Below are 23657 nucleotides of genomic sequence, written 5' to 3' on the forward strand. Positions count from 1 at the left end.
CACAAGGATCCTAGTTAACATATAATAACACATATATGTATCCAATTAGTCATAAAACAACTAATTAACCAAGTTAAGACATCCTAAGACATGTAAAACACTTGATTTAAGTGCTATAAGTCCTAAGGATTGCATCTAAGGGTTGTAGGACTTGGTTATTGAGTTTGCGGTCCAAGGGTAAACTCTTTATGAGTTTACGATTTTGGGACCAACTCCATTGGAGTTTACGGTCGTAAACCCATGAGTTTACGGTCGTAAACTCATGGTACTTTTACCATTTTGTGTTTTGAAGCTTTAAAGGTCATAAGAAGCATTCCTACTTCATGTTTAAGCCTTAGGAAGTGATTAGGGCACCATTTCACCCCTTTATGGAGTTTACGGTCCTTGGACCATTTCTCCTTGGGTTTACGGCCGTAAACCCAAATGGTTTATGGTATTTTTGATGTTTTAAGTCCTAAGCACATCAAGGATGGTATCTAGACTAGTATCCAAGGCTTGGTAAGGGACCAGGGCACACTTTGGCCCCTTCATTAGGGTTTACGGTCCAAGAGCATCTTGGACCATAAACACCTTTGATCTTGTGTTTACTTGTGTTTCCTAGATGATTTAGAAGTGTAACAAGTCTTATAACAAGCCAAGGTAAGAGTACTTACTATGTAGAAGCTTGAAAGGGTGTTAAAAGTCCAAGAACACTAGTGTGTGTTCTTGGTGTTCTTGGTGAAACTAAGAACACTTGAAGATCTTCACAAATGGAATGATTTCACGGATGAAATCATGTAAGATCACTAGATTAAGTAAGATATCAACTAATTAGGGCAAGAAACACTTACAAAGTTGAAGATCAAGAAGGAAAATCGGATGGTACTTGAGAGGATTTGAGTTCTAGTCTTGAAATGGTGAAAAAGTGTTAAAAATGACTAAGTGTCACTTTTATACCCCTTGGGGTTGACGGCCGTAAACACCTTGTTTAGGCCGTAAACTCCAAACTCTTGGAGTTTTAGGACATTATTGTTGCACAATAAACCCTAGGGCATCCTCTCTCCTGTTATCTCCTGAAGTACTAGGCTTTAGAACACTCAAACTGACTCTACACAGCTCAAAAGTTAGCAGAAACTGTTCTGACTTCTATTGAAGTGAATGGTTGTACAGAATAGAAATTTCGGGTTGTCACAGTAGATAAGTATGTTATCTATGAAAATAATGACGAACTGATCCTAAGTAAGGAAGGCATACCCTATTCCTTACGTCCATGAATACTGCGGGCGTATTGATCAATCCAAATGGCATCACTACTACCTCGTAGTGTCCTTACCGAGTTCGGAAGGTTGTTTTTTGGAACATCCTCCCCTGGCACTCGAAATTGGTGATACCCAGATCTCAGCTCTATCTTTGAAAAGTAATTCGCCCCTTGCAGTTGATCGAACAAATCGTCTATGCGAGGCAGTGGGTAACGATTCTTTCTCCTTGACGAAGAAGCCTGGTGCTCTCTATGGTGAGAAGCTTGGTCTTATTAAGACCTTGCTGAGTAGTTCGTTAAGTTGACCGGACAGTTCTTGCATCTCTGCAGGTGCTTGACGATAGGGCGATTTGGCTACTGGGGTAGCCCCTGGAACTAAGTCGACTCTGAACCAGACTTGACGTTGTGGAGGTAATCCTGGGAGCTCTGCTGGAAGGATGTCGGAAAGATCCAAAATAAATTATGATTACTCAAAAAGTAAGAGAGAAAAAAAAGGATAGGTACTTCTGTTCTATCTGAATCTCTTGTCTCGATCGGTGGAAAAGGAATTTGATTGGCTCCTAAGTTTATTCGTATAGCAGTGCGATCACTCGTATTCTTGAGTAGCCTTCGTCCTAAAGTTCATTTTAGAAGTCATATTTGGTTCATCAATCACAGCTTCGCATATACGAGTCGTATGTAATTAAGATTGAAAAGGTCGTCGAATAAATGATTCTTCTCTAAGCTCACATCCAAACAAGGAAAAGAAGTTAAAGCGAAACCATCAATTCTAAACCTGTAGAACCTTGATTATACACCACCCTTGCGTATACATTTCTCAGCGATAGATTAACCGTATGGGTCTTCGGATGGAACTTGACGTACTGTACGAGTGGTATTCCAGGGAGGTTTCTTTGGGAAGGATACGAAACATACGATACTCTTCGCATGAGTATCTCGGAGTTCTGGAATGACGGCTTTGCTAGAAAGGCGATTACAGGGAAAAAAAAATTCGCACGAGTCTGGCATTGTGAGGATCGAATTGACTCATGTTACATGATAATGTCGGACTACTCGGAATAAAAGGCGTTATATTAGATCATAAAGGTGTTACAAAAGATAATGGTGCAACTTGACAGAGTTTCAGTATTTTAGTTTTACCTAACAAGACTGCTGCTGCGAACAAGGTATACTACAAAAGCAAGTACACGCAGCACGAGAGTCCCTTGACTGACGGGATCTCGCAAAAGATATGACTCGGGTTGCACTAGTTTTTAACAGTTTATAAGTCTATTAAAACGAAACGCCCTAGAATTTCAACGTGGGTCCGGAGTAGTCTCTCCTTCAGCAGTGATCCTTAGTATTTTCCCGTCTGCTCCAGAGTTCTTTGTTATTGGACAATCCTTCTTAAGATGTCCTATCTCACCGCATAAATGGAAAATTTGGCTTGCACTAGCATCGGTGGTGGAAGTGAAGTGTCGGGTCGGAGTTATGTGGACGCGAGCCCTTTCGTTGTTCCTCTCTTTTGGACAATTCCTTTTATAGTATCCGATTTCACCACAACCATAGCAAGCCGGGCTGACCCCGATGCTAGTGGCTTGGAAAATGGTTCGTGCCGGCGCCCTGCAGGCACGAGTAGTGTGCCCCAATCGATTGCAATTCATGCATTGCGAATCACGGCAAACTCCGTTATGATGAAAAGTACACTTTTTACACTTCAGGAGTGTTCCTTCATACAGTTTGAACGGTGTTGAAGTGGTAGGGGTCGCCACTTGTTGCTGTTGCGTGGCAAGTTTTCGAGATCGCTTGTGCTCCTTTTGGGCTTGACGCCTTCGTTTCTTACCCTCAGATGTGTGGCTTTGGGTGTTTGTAACAGTTATCACTTGTTGCTTTCCCGGATGGTTACAACAATTTGAACTGTCAACACCTTTTAAAGCCTTGATTGTGTTACCAGTGTTGAACTGTGCAAGGATAGCTGCAATGGCAGCTGTTACCGCTGCTTGGAAGGTGGCAACGTCTATATGAAGGATCGGGGTTTTGTCGTTCGGATGACTATTTCTAGATGACGACATGATTTTGTTATATGACAAGAAAAGGAGTTTTGTGAGTGATTATGGTCGGTCCTAGATGTATTCTACTCATTCGTGTAAAGATAAATTTTTTGTTTTGTTAAACTGTTCTCGATGGTTTGACCTACATCCCTATGATGCAGTACTTGGTAAAGAGTTGAAGTAAGTTCGTAGAATGGTCACTAGACGATTTCTATTTTGAACTAGGCTATCATTGGTTGGTGGATAACATGATCCAACCTTTGACAAGAATTGGAAGTGATCCTTGAGCTAATTTACCACAACTCAATTATTTGACGAAAGTGAGGTTTAGATAGAATTCTAACGATAGCAGAATGAAAGTATTTGAACAAGGATTGGCACAGAAATTAGCCGACTGTCAATATCATTGATATTTAAGATGTAATAAGTTTGGACAAAAATGACCTTGGAGTAGGTCTTACATCATATCCGAAGTAGAAAAGTTTTAACAGTATAAAGGCCTAACTTAGGAAGGGCTTACAGTACAGGGATGGTTACACAGAAAAGTGCTACTTGGAGCACATATAGGAAGACTATTCTTTAAACCAAGGAAAGAAAGGTAGAATATCTCCTACTGGTGACGGTTATCCCTCGGGTGGGCCCTTAGTTCAGCCAGCTGACGCTCCACATCGAGCAGGTGCCTTTCGTACACCCTTTGGCGTACTCGGAGCTCTATGACTTCAGCCCGAGTTTCAGCTAGCTCTTGCTGCAGGGCCTCGTGGTCTCCCCTAGATCTCTCACGAGCATCTTCTATATGAATGGTGCGGATGGTATGCATTCTCGCATTGGCGTCGACTTCCATGATTCGGTGGAGAGCTGTCATGCCCTGAATTTCGTTTCGGGCAACTCTGCGGACCAGGATTGGCAAGACTCTGTCTGCTGAGCCTCATTCGCTCAGGTCATAAAAGTTTCGGTTTCCATTGAATGGCATGGGCTGATCCTGCTCTTGGCTCCATGTTTCCAAGCTTTCCACCCACGGAGGCGTCGGGCCTTGAAAAGCCGGATGAGGGTTAGGATTTGGGAGAGGAGCCACCGGGGGTAGGTTATTGACCTCAGACTCAGAGTCCGAACTATCAGAAAAGCCTTCAGCCTGGTGATCATTCAAAGGGATTGGGTGATCATCTTCTGGCTCTGCTTAAAACCCTCCTCCATTACCTTGGTTAGGGAAGTACGGGTCGCCGTGGGGATGGAATCCAGCCATGTTATCTACGCGAGAAAATGGGTATAAGAAATAACTAAATAGACGTACTAATTAGATAATTATAAGATGATCTTTGTCAGTTACTTCAATACCTGTTTAGTGCATACTAGTTATATGTAATCAAAACAGGATAGACCTTCGAATAAGTGACCCTAACTCAACACCCACAACCAAACAAGGAATAAGGAGTAAAGCAAAGATTACAGATTCTAAGTCTATGACATCCTAGTTACATATAACCTTAACGTATCCACTTAGCAGCTATTGACCTACTGATAAAGACCCTTTTTAGTTTATGTTCTGTTCTAATGTTTTCATTGTAATAGTGTTGGTAAGTTTTTAGACTTGTTGCAACCTCACAACCACTCTTAGGCACATGCTAGTCATTCCTCGGAAAATATAGTTGATCAGGCTATATCATTCCCAAGGTTGACTATATGTCTCTAAGTCTAATTGTGTTGTTCAACAATCGTAATACTTTTGTTCTATCCTAGTGACACTGATTTTAGTATGAATGCAGGTCTGTATACTTAGTTAAATATTTTATTATTTGAAAGCATAAACTATTGGTCAGAGTATTTTTAATTTCGCTGTGTTTATAGTTTGTATATCTTTTATGGGTTGATTTACTCGATTCACTATAAACTATGCTCTGATACCAATCTGTCACACCCCAAAACAGGAAGGGCGGAAACGTTCAAAGGTGGAGGACGTCATGTACAGTATCACAACAAAGAATAGTAGTAAAAAGCAACAACATCATCCATTTCATTAATAATATAATTTCATCCAAGTGTGTTCTGTGAAGTTTATAAGACACCAAAAATGTAAATCAGAATAAGAGATGAGTCTTGAACTAGCTCCATCTTCTCAAAAGCCTGGCATCAGTACCTGCCTACTGATGAACTGAGAATACAAGTTATTTTGAAAGAGTTTATCAGTTTTAAAGTTGGTGAGTTCATAAGTATTTTAGTTTCATTGTTTGTATGAAAGTGTTTTAAGTACTTGATGTATAAGTTTGTAAATCTCTGTAAATGTTTGTAAATGTTGGTAAATGTTTGTAAATGTTTGTAAATGTTTTTAAATGTTTGTAAATGTTTGTATCTCCTAGAAAATCCTATATTTTCTACTAAACATAGCCTTCTACCAAGGCATCAAATGAAATGTATGTTTGTTTCTGGTGAGAGTGTATATTTTCCCAAGTGTGACTATCATTATCCAAAAATATAGTTTTACGTTACCTTTTATGTGAAAAGATCACAATGTGAATACAATGGGGAAATAATAAAGTATTGTAGTGTTGTATTGTAGTAACTACTTCTGTACTTTCTACCTTAATCTGGTCGTTAATTAAGGTTAAATGTGAAATGGTTGCACCATACTATCAACTAATAACACGACGATGAAAGACGTCGAAAGAAATGACATTTGGCACCCGTAGACTTGCAAGTCCCACTGTAGGTAATAGCAAGGTGTAGGATAGTCAATCCAGTATAGATCTATACACAAATTCATGCTCTCCCTCTAGGAGATTCTGGGTACAAATCGGGCGATGACAGGTGATGCCATGCCCCAAACGATGGTTCACATTTATGTTATTGTATACTTGTATATGTAATGTATGTACTAGTTGTATTGTATGTTCTCTCTGTCTAGTATGCTCTGTTTTTTTCTCATCATAGTATGTTATGTTTGTTTCTCATCATAGTATGTTATGTTTGTTTCTCATCATAGTATTCTCTATCTGGTATGTTATGTTTGTTTCTCATCATAGTATTCTCTATCTGTTTCTCGCTATAGTATGTATTGACTCATGTATGAACTAACTCGTTATATGTTTCATTGTTCTAGTAATAGTATTAGTAACTTCCTAAACTATACCTTTTATAGTTTACTAGTAATGTTGTTTATATGAATGAACATGATTGTATACCTTTGCTACCCAAAGGTATTTAACTGAATGAAGGAACTTTTATATCTATAAACATATACAAAATATATAACTAAGATTCAAACGACCTTCGGACAAACAACGGATACCCTAAGTCCACAACCAAACAAGGAACATGAGGTAAGGTGATCTATCAGTCCTAAGTCCTTTCAATCCTACTTATATAACTATATCTATATATATTCGTATTTGACAAAGCATAACTTTAAAGGAGTTTAATAAATGTATTTAGCATGTAAAACAGTTTGTAAAACGATTTGAAGTAGTTTGTTTGATAACACAGTTTGAAAAGTAAGAAATCCCTAAGTTTGATAGTTATTAATCACATGTGATTGATATAATAACTATAATGTTTCAACTTGTATCCCCCCCATAAAATCATTTAAAACCATTTAAAAGGTTGATTAAGGGGTATGAACTCACCTGTAGTGAGTGGTTTGGATGAACGGATGCTATAGGATGCTAAGTGTCAAGTGAAGACTTGAGCACACACACGGATCCTATTTAACATATAATGACACATATATGTATCTAATTAGTCAATTAACAACTAATTAACCAAGTAAGGACACCCTAGGACATGGAAAACACTTGATTCAAGTGCTAGGAGTACCAACGGGTTGCATCTAAGGGGAGCATGGCCTCTCTTTGGAGTTTATGGCCAATATGGGTGTATCACATGAGTTTACGGCCCATGGTAATTTCCCCATGAGTTTACGGCCGTAAACTCATGGTATTTTGTACCAAGTTGTTGTGTGAGGTCTTATAAGTCACAATGAATGTTCTATGATCAAGACTAAGCCTTAGGAAGGAATGGAAGCACATATGCACTACCAACTAGTGTTTACGGCCCAAGGTGATTGCCTTGGTCGTAAACACCATTTGTTCTTGGTCCTTTTGATGTTTAAGGTCCTACACTTTACTTGGAAGTATTCTAAACTTGGTTCCAAGGCTGTGAAAGGGATTAGGGCTCACTTTGTCTCCTTAAATAGGGTTTACGTCCCAAGGAGATTGCCTTGGCCGTAAACACCTTATGTTCTTGAGGAAAACTTGTTTTCAAGTCCTTGATTCAACATCCTAACTAACTAACAAGTATAAGAGGTAGGTACTTACAATATAGGAGCTTGTAAGTGTGATTACGGCCCAAGAACACTAGTGTGTGTTCTTGGTGTTCTTGGTGAAATGAAGAACACTTGAAGATCTATCAAAATGGAATGATTTCATGGATGAAATCAAAGGGTTGTACTAGCTAAAGTGTTGTAATAACAAATCAAAGGAAGAAATTCTTACATTTTTGGAAGATTAAGATGAAGATCTTGATGATAGTTGAGAGAGAATGGGAGTTTCTTTGACTTGAAATGTAGGAAATGATGAAAAATGATGTAAACTCATGCTTAAGGCATGAGTTCACGGCCATGGATGAGTTTACGGCCCAAACTCATAAAGTTTGGCCGTAAACACCTCATAGTGGGGTTTAAGCTTGATTTAGGTGAAATGGATTCAAGCAGATACTTCGTAACACCCGATTCCTGAATATACTAGGCTTAGAATACTCAGATAGACTCTAAACAGTGCTTAAAAGATAGCAGAAACAAGTCTGACTTTGGTTGAATTGATTGAATGTACAAGATAGAAAGTTCGGGTTGTCACACTTTCGAAAGTAAACAAATTGAGGGAACACCAACAATTGGTTTGATGTTAAGAGTAAACATATCACCTTTCCTCTTTGATTTGAGTAGAACCTCTTTGGTTTCTTTTTCGAAATCACACGTCCTTCTTCATCGAAGACAACATGATTACTAGCGCCCACAACAAGTTGGAAAACACTTATCAAGTTGTGTTGAAGTCCTTCAACATATGCTACACTATTCACTGTGAACTTCGCATTTGTGAATTTCCCATATCCTTTGAATTGACATTTGTGATTGTTTCCAAATTTCACCAAACCAGCATTGTCTGATCTTTGATAATCTTGCAAGTTTTCCTTCCTTCCAGTCATGTGACGAGAGCAACCACTATCAATGTACCATTTTTTATCATATTTCTCGTCACACAAAACCTGCAATCAATGAAAGAATTTAGGTCTCCAAGGATTTTTGGGTCCTTGGTGATTAGAAGTAAATGCATTGTGAAATGAAGATCCTAAAACCCAATTTCGAGGTTTTGATTTCAAACTGTCAATTAGGTCAACTTCAATAGACACGGGAATTGAAATGAAATCATCTATAGGTTTAGAACCAACACTGACTTTCCCTTTTTCTTTAGTGGTTCGTTTGACCTCAACTCTTAGTTTCAAAATTGCTCTCCACTTTCGAACTGATGGATTCGATTCCTTAGATGACGAACTCCCATTTTGTGATTCGTTTAAGTAGATTTCATAATCATGCTTAATTTCCTCGTGTGAGAACTTCCCTGACTGAAACACTTTCCCTTTTCCTCCAAGCCAATGATTTATGATTTTTATATCAATTCTTCCTTTGACAAATGAAGCTTTGACTTGTTTCTTCGAAACAGGATAGGGAAATTAAGGTTGAGTGGGTTTGAAAGGTTCATTTTCTTTCCATTTACTTGCAATTTTTCAAAAACTCTTTTTGTAAATATTTGTTTTGCATCAGGTTGATAAGAAATTTGAAAACTTTTCTTATAACCAACACTTGTTTGATTAAAAACTTGTTGAGTGTGTGAAAACCTTCTTTGAGTTTGTTCTTGAGAAAAAGATATTTATGATGTTGAGTGAAACCATTTCCATGAAAATTATTTTGTAAAAAACCTTGTATTTTGTTTATTAGCAACCAAATTCCTTTATTGTTGGTTTTTAGCAAAATTTTCATTTCTTGATTTTTGAAAATTTGGTTTTTGAATTGGCTTTTGAACATTTGATTTACTTTTGGAAAGATCTTTTTGTTTGTAAATAGGTTTATTCTGAACAAATGACTTATTATTCGAAGAAGTCTTTACTTGTCCATCCTTTTTCTTTTCAGACGATTTTGGCAACGAAACACTTTGTTTCTTACGTGATTCAAAAGTTTGCCAATAAACCTTTTTCCTTAATTTATTCATTGAAATTCCTTCATCTTTTGAAATCTTTTTAATTTGTTCATAAACCATATTTGTTTTTGTGGTTTGTGTTGGAGAACCTGATTCATTCGGAATTTTTTCATCAACTACTTTTTCTTTCTTAACCTCCCAAACTCTCTTTGGTTTTGATCTTTTAAATGTAAATGAATTTTTTTTAAGATTGTTTTCGATGGTGCTTGGGTTCAAGAAAAATCCTTCTTTCAATGCTTCTTTGTTGTCCTCAACAACAATTTTGTTAATTTCATGATTGAACTTTTCTCCATTTCCTGTTGTAACAAACACTTGATTCGGAAATACCAAATCATCAGAGCATTTGAAACTTGGATATACCACCGAATTCGACTCAAGCTAATGAGAAACTTTTTCTTTCTTTACTTTTTCGAACTTTTCTGATTCCTCAAAAACTTGGTCAACAACAACCCTTGGAATAGTTGTGTCATCAGTTTTAACTTCATCATTATCACTGTCAGTCTGACTATCCTCGACAATTACACGATCATAGTTATGAACTTTCGAAGTCGAGGTTTGGTTAGTGTGATTCGCAAGCTAAGATTCATTACATTTTTCTTTACCCTTGTTTATTGAAGTGACATTAATGACAAATAACTTCGAATAGTCAACAACTTCTTCCTCCTCAATTTCATTGATATTATCAGAATCATCATCAATATTAGCAAAATTAGTTTGTGAGTCAGATGCAGAATGCTCAGTTCTTTTCAAAATTTTCATTTGTTCGTTTTTGGTCAAGATCTTATTTACAATATCAACAGGATCATTTGCATCTAAACATTCATCAATTTTAACAATACCATATGCATATGCGTCATTTGGGACCTTGTCAAAATTAGATATTTTCTTCTCACAATCATAGGAAGTCTCATCAAATTTCTCCCTTTCGAAAGTCAAAAAGGGCAAAAGCTTGCTATGTTGTTCTTTGCTAATATCCGAAGAATGATGCGTCTCAGTTCATTTTGCATATAGGCGCTTCGCAGAAGTACAATAGATGTTTCTTTTTTTTTAACAAAATACTATTATCAGTTCGCAAACTATCTCTATCACACATGATATTTGTCAATTGCAAATTTAAACTTTAGATCTTAGAATTTGAACTCCAAAATCCTCTAAGCTTCTAGCAATAAAGTTTTGGATCTTTCGGCATCACTACTAGTAGAGATAGCCAAGTTATTAACATATGTAACATCTCTATCAAACTCAGATTAAATTGAAAAATAAGATTTCAAAGGAATATTAAAGGATTCAAGAAGAGTACGTACCATAGACGTCATGGGAGATTTGTCTTCACCAGTAGTGACGAAGCACTTGCCTGTCACTCTCTCTTCACCCTTACGACCTTCTTCGAACTCAGCAAACATGGCACCATGCATTGGATTACGCATCTCTTCATCATCATATCCATAAGACTAGATTTGATATGTGCCTTCTTCATCACAGCTTCCTTTGGCCACCAAAGACAACCCTTTTGTCTTTGCCCTTGTGAGAACAAGGATCTGATTGCCCAGGGACATGGCTTGAAAACTCAAACCTTGAGTTAATGCTTAAGATCAATGTCTACTTCTGATTAATAGTTTCAGTCAATTCTGGCAAGACCAGTCAGGAATGAATATGAGAATCAACATAGTACTTCACGTATTAAATATGAGACTATGAATATGATCAAAGTAAAGATAATAAATGAACACAAGTAATGTTTGAAAGAATGATTTGAGAGAAAGGTGTAAATGAAGTAAATGTGAAAAATATCTATCTTTGGTGAAAACAATCTGTCACGTGGTTTTGTCATTGAATGCTCCTTAAATAGGGGAACAAGTTACATCGTACTAACCAAAAACAAACATAGGACTGGATAATAGAGATACTCCTGACACTCTGATTATCTAATTTGACAAAAGAGATCAAGTCCTATGATATGTTACATCAAACTAAATGACAAAAGTAATTAATACAGACGGATAAACTGATTCGGAAGCATTTTGGGAGACCGGAGTGTCGGATGTGGTTTATCTTGTTCGAGATTCCGAATCAAGAGCTGTTTCGGAGGGTCCGAACAAGGTCTCAAAGTCAACCCTATAGATTGTTTGATGGTTCGGACATCCTGGCACTGGAGCATTGGACTCCATGATGTGAGTTGCAACATGGGTTGGGCCAGAATTCCGAACGAAATTGTCATCAAAGGTAACATCAAAACTTTCTTCCAGAACACGAGTTCTTCGATTAAGACCTCGATAAGCCTTTGATTTAGCAGGGTATCCAAGAAAGATGGCTTCATCAGCTTTGGGTTGGAACTTGGTAAGCTGATCACGGTTATTCTTGATGAAGCATCTACATCCAAAAACGTGAAGAAAAGAGATACTTGGCTTCCGACCGTTCATGGCTTCATACGGTGTCTTAGTGAGGCGTCGATTGATGATACTCATATTTTGAGTAAAGCATGCAATAGAAACAACTTCGGACCAAAGATTGAGTGGAAGATTTGCAAAGTTAAGCACATATCAAGCAGCTTCAACAGGTGTTCTGTTACGTCGTTCGACTACACTGTTTTGTTGTGGAGTGTATAGAGCAGAAAAGTTGTGAACAATACCCTTCTCGGTGAGGAATTTTCAATGGTTGAATTTGTTAGGATTAAAATCCTCAAAGATCTTTTAGATTCAAAACAAGTAAAAGCAAGAACACAATGATGATTCAAAGAATGCTGAATTGTTAAGTGTCACGCCTCAGAAGAAATCTATGAATAATTGCTACTGTAGAGGCGTGATTAGGGTTACATCGTAAAATCTCCAAGTTGACTAAATTACGATGCATGCATACATCTTAAATACTCTAACCCTCGAAATAAATACGAGTGGACAGGCCCAACTCGATAATACAAAAGACTAAATTAAAAGCCCAATGACGCAACATCTAATACCCAACAATCTCCCCGTTTGCGTCAATTGAGGCACGAAACCATTAGCCTTGGATTCGCTTCTGTACTTCATAAACTTTTGGAATGATGCCAAAAATGGCCTAGCGAATCTCAATATACCACAAGACTATATCAGAGAAGGACTTGAGGTCATCCTTACTGTTTCCTTTGTATTTACTCACTAAATCCAAAATATACTCAAGAAAGGATGCAGTATATAAATGCTTATCAGAAAGGAAGAAGCATCCTTTGCGAAAGTCTGCACTAGTTCCTTCCCTAGCTGAATAGACCACGAACCATTCTCTACTGTAAATCTTCCCTAACTTCATCTTTTCGAAGTCCTTAGGAGATTCCTTACGAATAGCAAAAGAATTCTTTCGTAGCACAGCAACAACCTCAACATCCATTTCCCCAATCTCTTGAATGTAAGACTTCATCATTAGCTTGAGATGAGACATGACAGGTTCGTATTTTTCTTTGTCTTTCAGCAGCATGTTGTAAAGAACGAACCAATCATTGGGGTTAAGACAAGGTAAGTCTACGAGTGTGAATTCGTAGCACTGGATGGCTGAACCTCTTGCCACTTTGAACTTCGTTTTCGGAAAGCTGTCGGTCTCGATTGGTCCTAAGATTTCACAACATTTATTTTGCTTAAAGACCATGTTTTGTATTGTGGCTTCATATGCTTTAGATAAAAAGAGAACAACATGTGACCAGCCCCGCTATCAGTGGATGGAGCGTTCGCCACTTTCACAAAAGAACGGAACCTGAAGGCCTTTGGAGTGATTGGTAGATCCAGTTGCGAGTCTCATGTGTTTGAAGATCAAACGACACAACTGGCTCTAACCAATATTGGCTTGGTAAATCAACAACATCACGTTGGATTCGCTTCAAGGTCCACTTGGGAAATGAAAGCTTTTTGCTTTGAAGAGTGGCCTGAGCCTTTTTCTCAACTCTTTCCTTTTCTTCAGCCTCTCGGATGATCCGTTGGTGCTCATCCAGTTCGGCCTCACAAGCCTTTCGCCTTTTAAGCTCGTTTTCATCCAGATCTTCTTTGTCTTCACTATTATCAACTATGGGCTCTTCACTGAACAATTTTTCCTTGCCCTTAAGATCTTGCTTGACAATATGTTTAACTGGAGCTTTGGGTTGTTCTTTTCTTGACACACCTTCTCCCCCTTGTTTCTGATTAAAGCTTTGATCCGAAACACCTTCTAGCTTGTGAAGCATTGTGAAGACTGGCCTTAAGTTCTCTACAAGATGCTTGCACATTGTAATTGTGATCATTGAGTCCCTGGTCTTAATGATATCCGAGAGCATGTCGGTAACATCTGTAATACAGCTTTGCATGACAACTCTCTCAAACAACAAATCATTGACCTGTTTCTCTGAAGTGTCCAGTTTAACACTTAACACCTTTACTTCTTCCTTCTTGAGAGCAAGAGAGTCCCTAACGTTACTCTCCTTTTCCAGATCGTCTTGAAGCTTGGAAATTTGAGAGGAGATGGAGGTTTGAAATGCTTCATGGTAAGTTTTCACACCAGTACGAATCTCTTGCAATTTCAAATTCTCAGATTTGAAGAGAGAACCCAGACTCTTTAGAGCTTCATTGGTTGCAGTGGTAATTGAGTTGAAGGTAGTTTGGAAATTCTCCATGAAGGTAGTAGTGTCAGCAGTTACTTTATCAACTTTTTCGGTCGTAGTCTTGCAAACTTTAGCAGAATCAGCAACTGCTTTATTCATCTTTTCAGAATTGGCAGAATGCTCCTTCGTGATTCTGTCAAAGAGAGACTCAACTGCTGCTTTAGAGTATGCGTCAGAAGACGAAGCCTGGGAAGCAAGAAGCAGCTGATCAATCTTTTCATGTAGGGACTAGATTTGCCCTTTCGAAACAGGCACATCATCTTCACTCTTAGTCCATATTTGGAAGGGACTGTAAGTGAATCCCCCAAGATCTTCGTCTTCAGCATCATCAAAGATCAAATCTGGGTCATCTCGGTTAAGAGGGGAAATAAGAGGTGAAACATGGGTTGAGAAACTTGTACTTTTAGCCCCCGTATCAGATACATTGACCGGAACAAGAGGTGTGGTAGAGGTAGTAGGTGGAACTGTAGAATCAGTGAACAGTGGGGTAGAAAGAGGAATGTTAGTTTGTTGTTGTGAAAAGACTGGTGGAGGGCATGGTGCAACGGTAATTGGGATAGAAGTGGTTTTAGGTGAAGGAGGTGGAGAAGGAATAGAATCGTTAAAAGTTTGAGTTACCTCATGATTTGATGTCTCTTCTGTGTTGCGAACGTTGTCATCCTCGTTGCGAACGTTATCAACCTCATTGCGAAGGAGATTATCCTCCTCGATGTGAATGTCTGACTGAGTCTCAGACTCCGAATCTTCGCTTGGACTTGGAGTGGGGGCCTTTCACTTTTGAGCTGGCTGCTTTCGCCTTTTGGGAGCAGCAACAGAAGTTCCCGTTGGTGCCTTTCTTTTGGAAGGAGGTTTCGTAGTTGCAGATGGCCCTTCCTTATTAGTGGTTTTCTTCTTTCCCTTCTTTGAACCTTTTTGCCCCCCTTTTTGGGTTTATCATCCTCAGTTATGATAGCTTGCATTTCTTCAATTAATATACGAGGCCCAAATGGAGTTAATTTCCTATACCCCTAGAAGATTTTGCTAGAAGCTAGCACATCTCGAAACATTGCTTCTAGGATTGAACCAATGAAAGAAAACTTGGAAGAATCTGAAACAATAATCCTGGTGGTATGAAAGGTAGAGCTTGATTCCATCAACGTGTCATGCATCAGTGGGATGCTGAGCTTGTCAATGGACCGGTGGACAATAAGGGTCCAAAAATGTGCACAAGAGATTTCAATGTGACGTGTGGTGGAGAGTGTGCTCTGAACCACTTGAGCCCAAAGAACAGAGCCATAGTCGACATTCGAGCCCGAGAGACCATAGAGAATCGCCATGAACAGCCTTCTTGCACAATCCGATCCGGTAACCCTTTCAGAAAAACCGTTAAACAGTAAGGTAAACAGACCATTCCACCGAGGAGGCAGATTGGGTTTCCTGAACTTTGAAACGGCGGTTAGGGTTTCTTTATAACCCATTTCATAGAACATTTCTAGAGGAGCAACACTAGTTACCGACTCAGGGTTGATCATGTCATCAGTTTGAGGAAGATGTACGAGAAAAAAAATAGAGATTTAGTGATTAAAGTCTTACGGTTGTGGATCTCAAACGTTATCCTCTGTTCTTCCTTAATGTAGTTTGCTAATGAGTAACTCTTAGAAAGGATTAATAGCGGAACATTCTCCATTCTGGATAGTGCGATTGTGAGTGGAGAATACTTGAGACATTCAATCATAGGAAGCATGAAGCTATCGTATTTGAGCGGGTCGAGATCAATCACCAAGTTTTGATGTTGTTTGACTTCCTAAAGGGAAGAGTGTGAAGTTTGATCTTGAGTAGGGATGTTTTCAAATGAACTCACCATTGTTGGACCTTGGAGAAAGAAGAAGATGAACAGGAGTGCTTTGATCGCCAAAAATTTTGAGAGGATTTTGTGAGTGGTAATGAATAAAGAGTCATCAATATCCTTTTATATCGTTTGATTTGTGAGAGAAATCCAGAGAGAGAATACATCGGTTACTGGAACGTCGCATGAAAAAGCGCGACTTGACAACTATAGATGTCAGACCCATACGTCAAGAGGCGGTAAAGTAGGTGTCGATTGAAAACTTTCACGCGCCCATTAGAATTCTTATCGACAATGAATTGCCGCGTCAGCTTTGCCCTTTCGCAGTTGAGAGTGATTTCATTTGTCGTGCTTGGAAACTGACTTCATTTATTGAACTGCGAACTTGAAAATAAACATAAGTACCACGAACCTGACTTGTAGAAAATCACTAGGATCTTAGTGCAAGAGTGTCAAAGAAAAAAAAATAAAACAATAATTTCATGTGGGATTTTGTGATGTCTCAATAAAGACACAAAACTGTTGATCCTGGGCAAATATCTCTTCCTTCAAAGTCAAGAGGGACTAAGAAGTGTCTGTGTGGTTTCCCGTTCAAATACGATCAAGTGTTTGATAAGAAACATTGAAAGACATCTTTTAATTAGGCTTAATGGGTGGATAACTCTCCAACCAAACAACGAACTTGATATAAGTACGAATATTGGATGAAGTACTCGTGTGACCAGTGTAGTCAGTTGAACGAGTAGGTTTGGAATTATTTTAGTGACAAGATTAAACTTTGAAATTAAAAAAAAATAAAACTGGATCTTATGGGAAGAAGTGACTTGGAACCAGAACACTTCATAAAGATCTCGCAAAAGAAAAAGAGATTCCTTAATACAGACCACGAAAGTGGCTTTCGTTAATTCCATGGTGAAATCTAGAACATTTAATTTTTCACTGTCATTCATGTAAGTGTGTTGGATTTAGGGTTTCACTCAGTCGTGGTGAACGAAACTAAGATCATTAACACAGATGTTGAGTAACCATAAACCTCAGTGGTATAGCTGAGAGTCTCAAGGGTTACATTTATGAGTGCGAAGGCAATGGAGAAGTGTTAAGGTCGTTCCAGAGAAGCGAATGTACCTCTGCTATACGAAAGAGACTAAGCAGATAACTCTTAACTCAAAGTGAGAAGAGTAAGGTAGCTCATGACTAATGTGAATTTAACAGCCTGATTGGGAAGAAACGATTGGTTGAATCGATTCATTAAGGCTTTACATCGAGTCAATTGAGGCTTTAGACAACATACAACAACATGCTTCTAGGGACACTTAGCTAATACATAGATAAAGAAACTTATACCCTTCCTATCACACGAATTGAGATATGATACGAATATGTGCCTCCATGATCTTCTTAAGATATTTTTGTTGTTTTTGAGATTTGTGAAAATAAAAGAAATAAAAATAAACACAAACAAAATATTTTTGTATTTTGAGATTTTCTGAAAAAGAAATAAAAACAGAAAAGATTGAGAGACGAAAGAAGGATAAGAAATAATATACATAAAGTACAAAAGGTATTGCAAAATCTGAACCACCGACAAATAGTTCACTGCGAACTACTGCGATTCATAGTGTTAAAGAAGACTACGAATGAACAGTGGACTATGAACTACTACGAACGTTAGCACCGATTCGCAGTATAATCATTATGTATGCGAAAGTGGTTTTTGAACAGATTCAACTTCCATCATTCCTAGGCCTTGAAGAATTCTATTAAAGGTTGTTTTAGGCAAGGCTTTTGCGAATATGTCAGCCAACTAATAAGTGGATCTCACGAAATGAATTTCAGCGTTGTCGTCTTCTACGTGATCCTTGATGAAATGATACCTTAGTGCTATGTGTTTCGTCTTTGAGGGTTACACTGGGTTGTGACAAATGTGAATGGCACTTTCAGAGTCACAATATAGTGGGATTTGTTTTATGCTTAAGCCATAGTCACGAAGCTGAATTTGAATCTAAATGACTTGAGATGTACATGAGGCAGCAAATATATATACAGCTTCAGCGGTTGACATCCTCCAGTTGGATTGCCAACTGACAAGTTTTCCATCGAGAAATTGGCATCCTCCAGTTGTGCTTTTTCTATCTAACCCACATCCCCTAAGGTCAGCATCCGAAAATACTTGTACGAAGAAGCCTGATTTCACAGTATACCATATGCCAAGTGATGAGGTTCGTTTCAAGTATCTGAAGATATTCTTGACGGCCACCATATGAGGTTCGCGAGGATTTACTTGGAATCTAGCACAGTAAGAAACGGAAAAAATAATATCTGGTCTACTAGATGTTAGCTACATCAATCATCCTATCATTTGAAGATAAAGGGTCATATAAGCAGCTTGTTTTTCCAGAGATGGTGTCAGTTTCGTTCCGAATGCCATTGGAATCTTCGCTTTAGAGTATCCCACCATGCCAAACTTATTTAGTAAGGCCTTCGTATATGCTTCCTGATTTATGAAAATGTCTTCTGGTCCCTGTCTAATATTCAATCCAAGGAAAAAGTTAATTGGACCCATGGAGCTCACCTCAAATTTAGTTTCCATCAACTTTCGGAATTCAGCTGTTAAGCTGGGATTCGTAGAACCAAAGATGATGTCATCAACATAAATTTGGACGATCATCAAGTGGTCACCCTCTTTCTAGCAAAAGAAGGTTGGGTCAACCGAACCTTGTTTAAATTTTGACATTTTAAGGAAACGAGTGAGAGTTTCATACCAGGCTCTTGGCGCTTGCTTCAGACCATAAACTGCCTTGTCTAAGATGTAGCAGTGATTGGGATACTTCTCATTTACAAACCAAGGCGGTTGTTCCACGTATACAATCTCTTCTAATTCTCCACTCAAGAAATCACATTTAACGTCCATTTGAAGATGCGAACAGATTCCAAACTTGCAACAGGTGCGAAGGTTTCTTAGTATTCGATGCCTTCTTCCTGACAATGCCCCTTAACAACGAGTCTCGCCTTGTTTGTTATCATATTCCATTCTTTATCCATTTTGTTGCGAAACACCCACTTTAAACCTACAACCGATGCATCTGGTGGAGTTGGAATTAGCCTCCAAACTTTGTTTCGTTCAAACTTGTTGAGTTTGTCTTGCATCTCTTGTACCCAATCATAATGATCGAGAGCAACATTAACCGTTTTGGGTTCTACTTTGGAAACTAATGAGTTAAACATACAAAATTCCACTTTAGAGAATAATGCAGTTTGTTTTGCTTTTTGCTGAGATCTCGTAAGGACGTCTGCAGAAGATTCACCAATAACTTGGGTTTTCGGGTGATTTCTGGTCCATTTGGTTAGTCGAGGGTAGTTTGGGTCATAAGAGGATCCAATTGTCAAACCCCCAAACCAGACGGCGGAAACGTCCGGGGGTGGAGGACTTCAATTGTAGTATCACAACACATGCATCATAGTAATCAAAGTACACACAACCATTGTATTTAAGAAGTATAAGTATTTACATGTGTTTAATCATTGTATATTGAACCAAAATAGTTATGCAAAAGAAGATATGACTCAAAATAGCTCCATCTTCTCAAAAAGCTCGGGGAGTACCTGTGTATTATTTCCCTGAGAATACAAGTAATTTGAAAAGAGAGTATCAACATATAGTTGAGTGAGTGCATAAGTGTTTATGTTTGAAAGGGTGTCTCTGTATCTAGCATATGTAAAACTGTTCCAGAAAATCCTATATTTTCTATTGTATATGAAAAGTAGGTTTATTCTCATAAAACCGTTCTCTTTTTATCAATGTTTTGTGTTTGTATTCCTTTATGAAAAGCTTGTAATTGAGAGTGTGCCTGGCTCCACCAACTGTTATTGAAAACTGCATTGAACCATTGTAGTTTGTATTCTGTAAACTGGTACTTTGAAGGTGTACTTTCGTTTAGTTGTTTATACATTAACGTATTGTTAATATCTTTTTAATGAGTTATTATAACCATACTATGACAGGATGGCCTGAAACAAATGCTTTGTGGGCGTTTAAATTGTTGATAACAATTGCCACTCATTGGCGTGTATGCCTGACTGTAGCTAGCAGCCTGAGTGCGGGGTTGTCAATCCCGATATAGATCTACACACAACTTGTTTCGATCCCCGGGTTGGAGATTCTGGTTATAATGTCAGGACTTTACCTTGGTTGTCTAAATGAATTAAACAACCTGAATTGAATGTCTCATAAAAGCATATAAACGTTACATGTATATTAGTTATGAAAACCCAGTCATTCTGAAATAAATGATTGACAGTATGTTCTTGAATTAGTATTCCGAACATGTATTTGACAAGTGTAAACCCTTGATTTGTTCTGAATCAAAACCTTTGTTTCTTGTAAAACAGTGTATTCTAGTATACTTGAATCATGATTTATTGTTCTATGTATCATAAATTATACCTATTATAATTTATATGTACTTTCTGAATCGGTATTTAACTATGTTTGTATGTAATCCCTTGCTCAACATGTTACAAATGTATTTGAACTGATGAAATAACTTTTAAATTTATATACATATACAATTTCATATATACGTAAAATTTAAACGACACTCGGACAAATAACCGGTACTATAAGCCCACATCCAAACAAGGAAAATGACCCATAATGAGTTATATGTCCTAAGCCTTTTAAATATTATATATATACACATATATATATATATATATATATATATATATATATATATATATATATATACAAATATGAATTTTGGGGAAAAATATAAGATTATAAAAGAGTTTAATATTTTGAGTATTTTTCTTTAATGTCGTTTTATCATGATTTGAAATCATGATTTTATAACACAAAGTTCTTGTGTTATGCTTGTATTCCCCCCCCCCCCGCCTTAAAACAGTAGAAATTATGATAATACGGGGGTATGAACTCACATGATAGGTGGTGATTCGGACAACGTTTCGTTTCCCGGAAAGGAGTTCATTTGACGAAAAACCGGCTCAAATCGGGCAGAGTTTCGACTGGAGAGAGGTTAACTTCTTGGGAATCTCGAGGCTTCGAAGCTTGCTTAGGGTTTGAAATAAGATATCGGGGCTTTGGGGGTTGTTTGTAAGCTTAAGGAAGTGACAGGAGTGAAAAAGGGTGAAAAGAGGTGAAAGAAATGCATAAAATCCGAGAGATCTCGCACCCTTTATATAGGGTGCGAGGGTGCAGGTCCGAAGGTGAGTCAGCAACACGCGTCGTCAGCAGCAATGTCCACGGGGCGAGGCTCGGACAGGTGGCTCGGAGGTGTTGGCTTCGGACTGGACCGGACTTCGGTCCACTGGGAAGAGGGCATGTGTCCGAGGGGGTGTCCGAGGGGTGTCCGGGGGTGTCTCCTGCGAGGGTGTCGGCTGCTTATTGGAACTCGGACTTGGTCAAATAAGAAGGCACCACGCGAGAATGCGGTCCAATCAGAAGGTGACACGTGGAGGCCTCGCATGCGAGGGTGACGTGGCCGAAGGTCAGCCTTGCGAAATTGCCCGGTTTTCAATATTTCTTGATTTTTGTGCCAAAATCTTGCGAAAATCATAACTTTGGCATAGGAGCTCCGTTTTTGACGTTCTTTGTATGCACGCATAGGTAAAATCATACTCTACGACTTTCGTTTAGACTTCGTCGGCTGATTTTGACTTTATTTTTAATGTTATTATTTTTAACAGACCAGGACAGGAAATCCGTTAAAAATTCATAACTTCTTCATCCGACGTCCGTTTTTGTCTGCCTTTTTACCGTTGTACTACTATTGACGAGACCTTCAATTCTCGTTTAGGTTGTGTCGGCTAAAAATCACTCGATCTTTGTTTCGAGTTTTTAGTTGTACACTACTATACTGAAACTTAGAAAAATCGTAACTTCCTCATACGAAGTCATATTTTGACGTTCTTTTTATGAAAGTTCTCGGTTTAACATAAACTACAACTTTCATTTAGATTGTTAAGGCTAAAAAGCCTTTTATTGAAAATTCAGTTTTTACACTGAACAGTGTTTTGCCGGTTTTGTTGCGGATCTTCAATTGGTCATAACTTCTTCGTTATAACTCGGATTTTAGTGTTCTTTATGTTTTTGGAAACCTTGTTACAATCTCTATCACTTGGTTCATCCCAATCGAGATTGTTTAATAATTTTTTTGAGGGTCAATTATGTAAATATACACAATATGCTAAAATATCTCTTTATTATTTAAAAAGAAATACAAATTGACCTACATTATTACATAGGTTTGAAATAACGATTTGTTACACCAATTCAACATTTACTTCTTCGAATTTTGATTGAACGTCCGAATCGTCATTCACATCCATATTCTCCCCCTCGAATGACGAGAGATCCTCTTCTTCAGGAATTGAAGAATCCCCTGCAACTGGAGGTTCGTGAGTCATTGTGGGCGGTGAGTCATTTGTACCATAAGGTGGGTCAGAAGTGTTGGGTTTTGATATAATACAACATCCTATGGTGCACATACAACCCTAAATACCTTGGATCTATGTTTTCACTAATTATACATGCGAATGTTTTCCAAGGTATTGAACCTATAGCTAGCATTCAATTGTCATACAAACTACATAAAATACTAGATAGTGTAGCATACCTTTTTGTGTGGCTGGAAGTCTTGATGTATTTGGCCTTAAGAACTTAGCCCCAATAGTGTGGAAGCCTCAAATGAAGTCACAACACATCAAGGACAAAGGTAGGACTTGAGAGAGAATCTCCATGCACTCTAAAACGTTCATGAACTCCAAGAACATGCACACACACACTAGGGTGACTAGGGGTGGCGGTTTTAGGTCATAACATATGTATTTATATGTGTTGAATTCTAAGAGTCATGGGTATAACCCAAACCCATATTCATGGATCTTAAGATCCATGGTTCATGTGGCCCAATTCTTTATGTATCCATACATAAACTTGGTCTAACATGGATCATAAGCCTAACACATATAAATATAACTAATTACCATAATTAGTCCCCATAGTTTTAATTAGTCTATTTTGATCACTAAATTATTTCCAAATTAATTCTTGATCAATACTAATTAAAACATATGATTTCATATTAATATATTAGAACTTATAATATATTAATAAATCATATATAACCTCTTCTCTCAAAAGTCCATCCTAACAAATTGTCCTGATGATATGCAACCCAAATGGACCATGCTACTCTCGGGTCGAATACATACCAATAATAGTTATGCGCTTACACACCTAATCCAACAGTCTCCCACTTGGACAAGTCTAAAACTATTATTGCGTATGACTCCAAAACTATTATTGCGTATGACTCCAAAACCAAGAATAAGCTTGTTGATTTCTTTGAAGTTGAGGTGCGAAAGTCTTCTGTTCCATAGCCAGCTATCATCAGAGTGAGCTTTTGTAAGCAAGTATATGGCAGGCTTCCCTTGTATCGGGTTCAGATTCAAAGGATACATTTCTCCTTTTCACTATGACTTTAAGAGAACTCTTTCGTTTTCTTTTCTATTATCTCAGATCCTTCATCGTCAAAGGATACTTTCAAGCTCGTCCCTACAACCAATTGTGAAACACTAATTAGGTTGTGTTGTAAGCCTTCCACATATGCCACCTTTCGAATCAAAAAATCTCCATTCGTTGTCATTCCATAGCCTTTGATCTTTCCAAATGAGTTGTTTCCATACTTTACATTTCCACCATCTTTGA

This window comes from Lactuca virosa, chromosome 5, assembly GCF_052849685.1.
Source record: "Lactuca virosa cultivar CGN04683 chromosome 5, Lactuca_virosa_CGN04683_v6, whole genome shotgun sequence".
Classification (NCBI taxonomy): domain Eukaryota; kingdom Viridiplantae; phylum Streptophyta; class Magnoliopsida; order Asterales; family Asteraceae; genus Lactuca; species Lactuca virosa.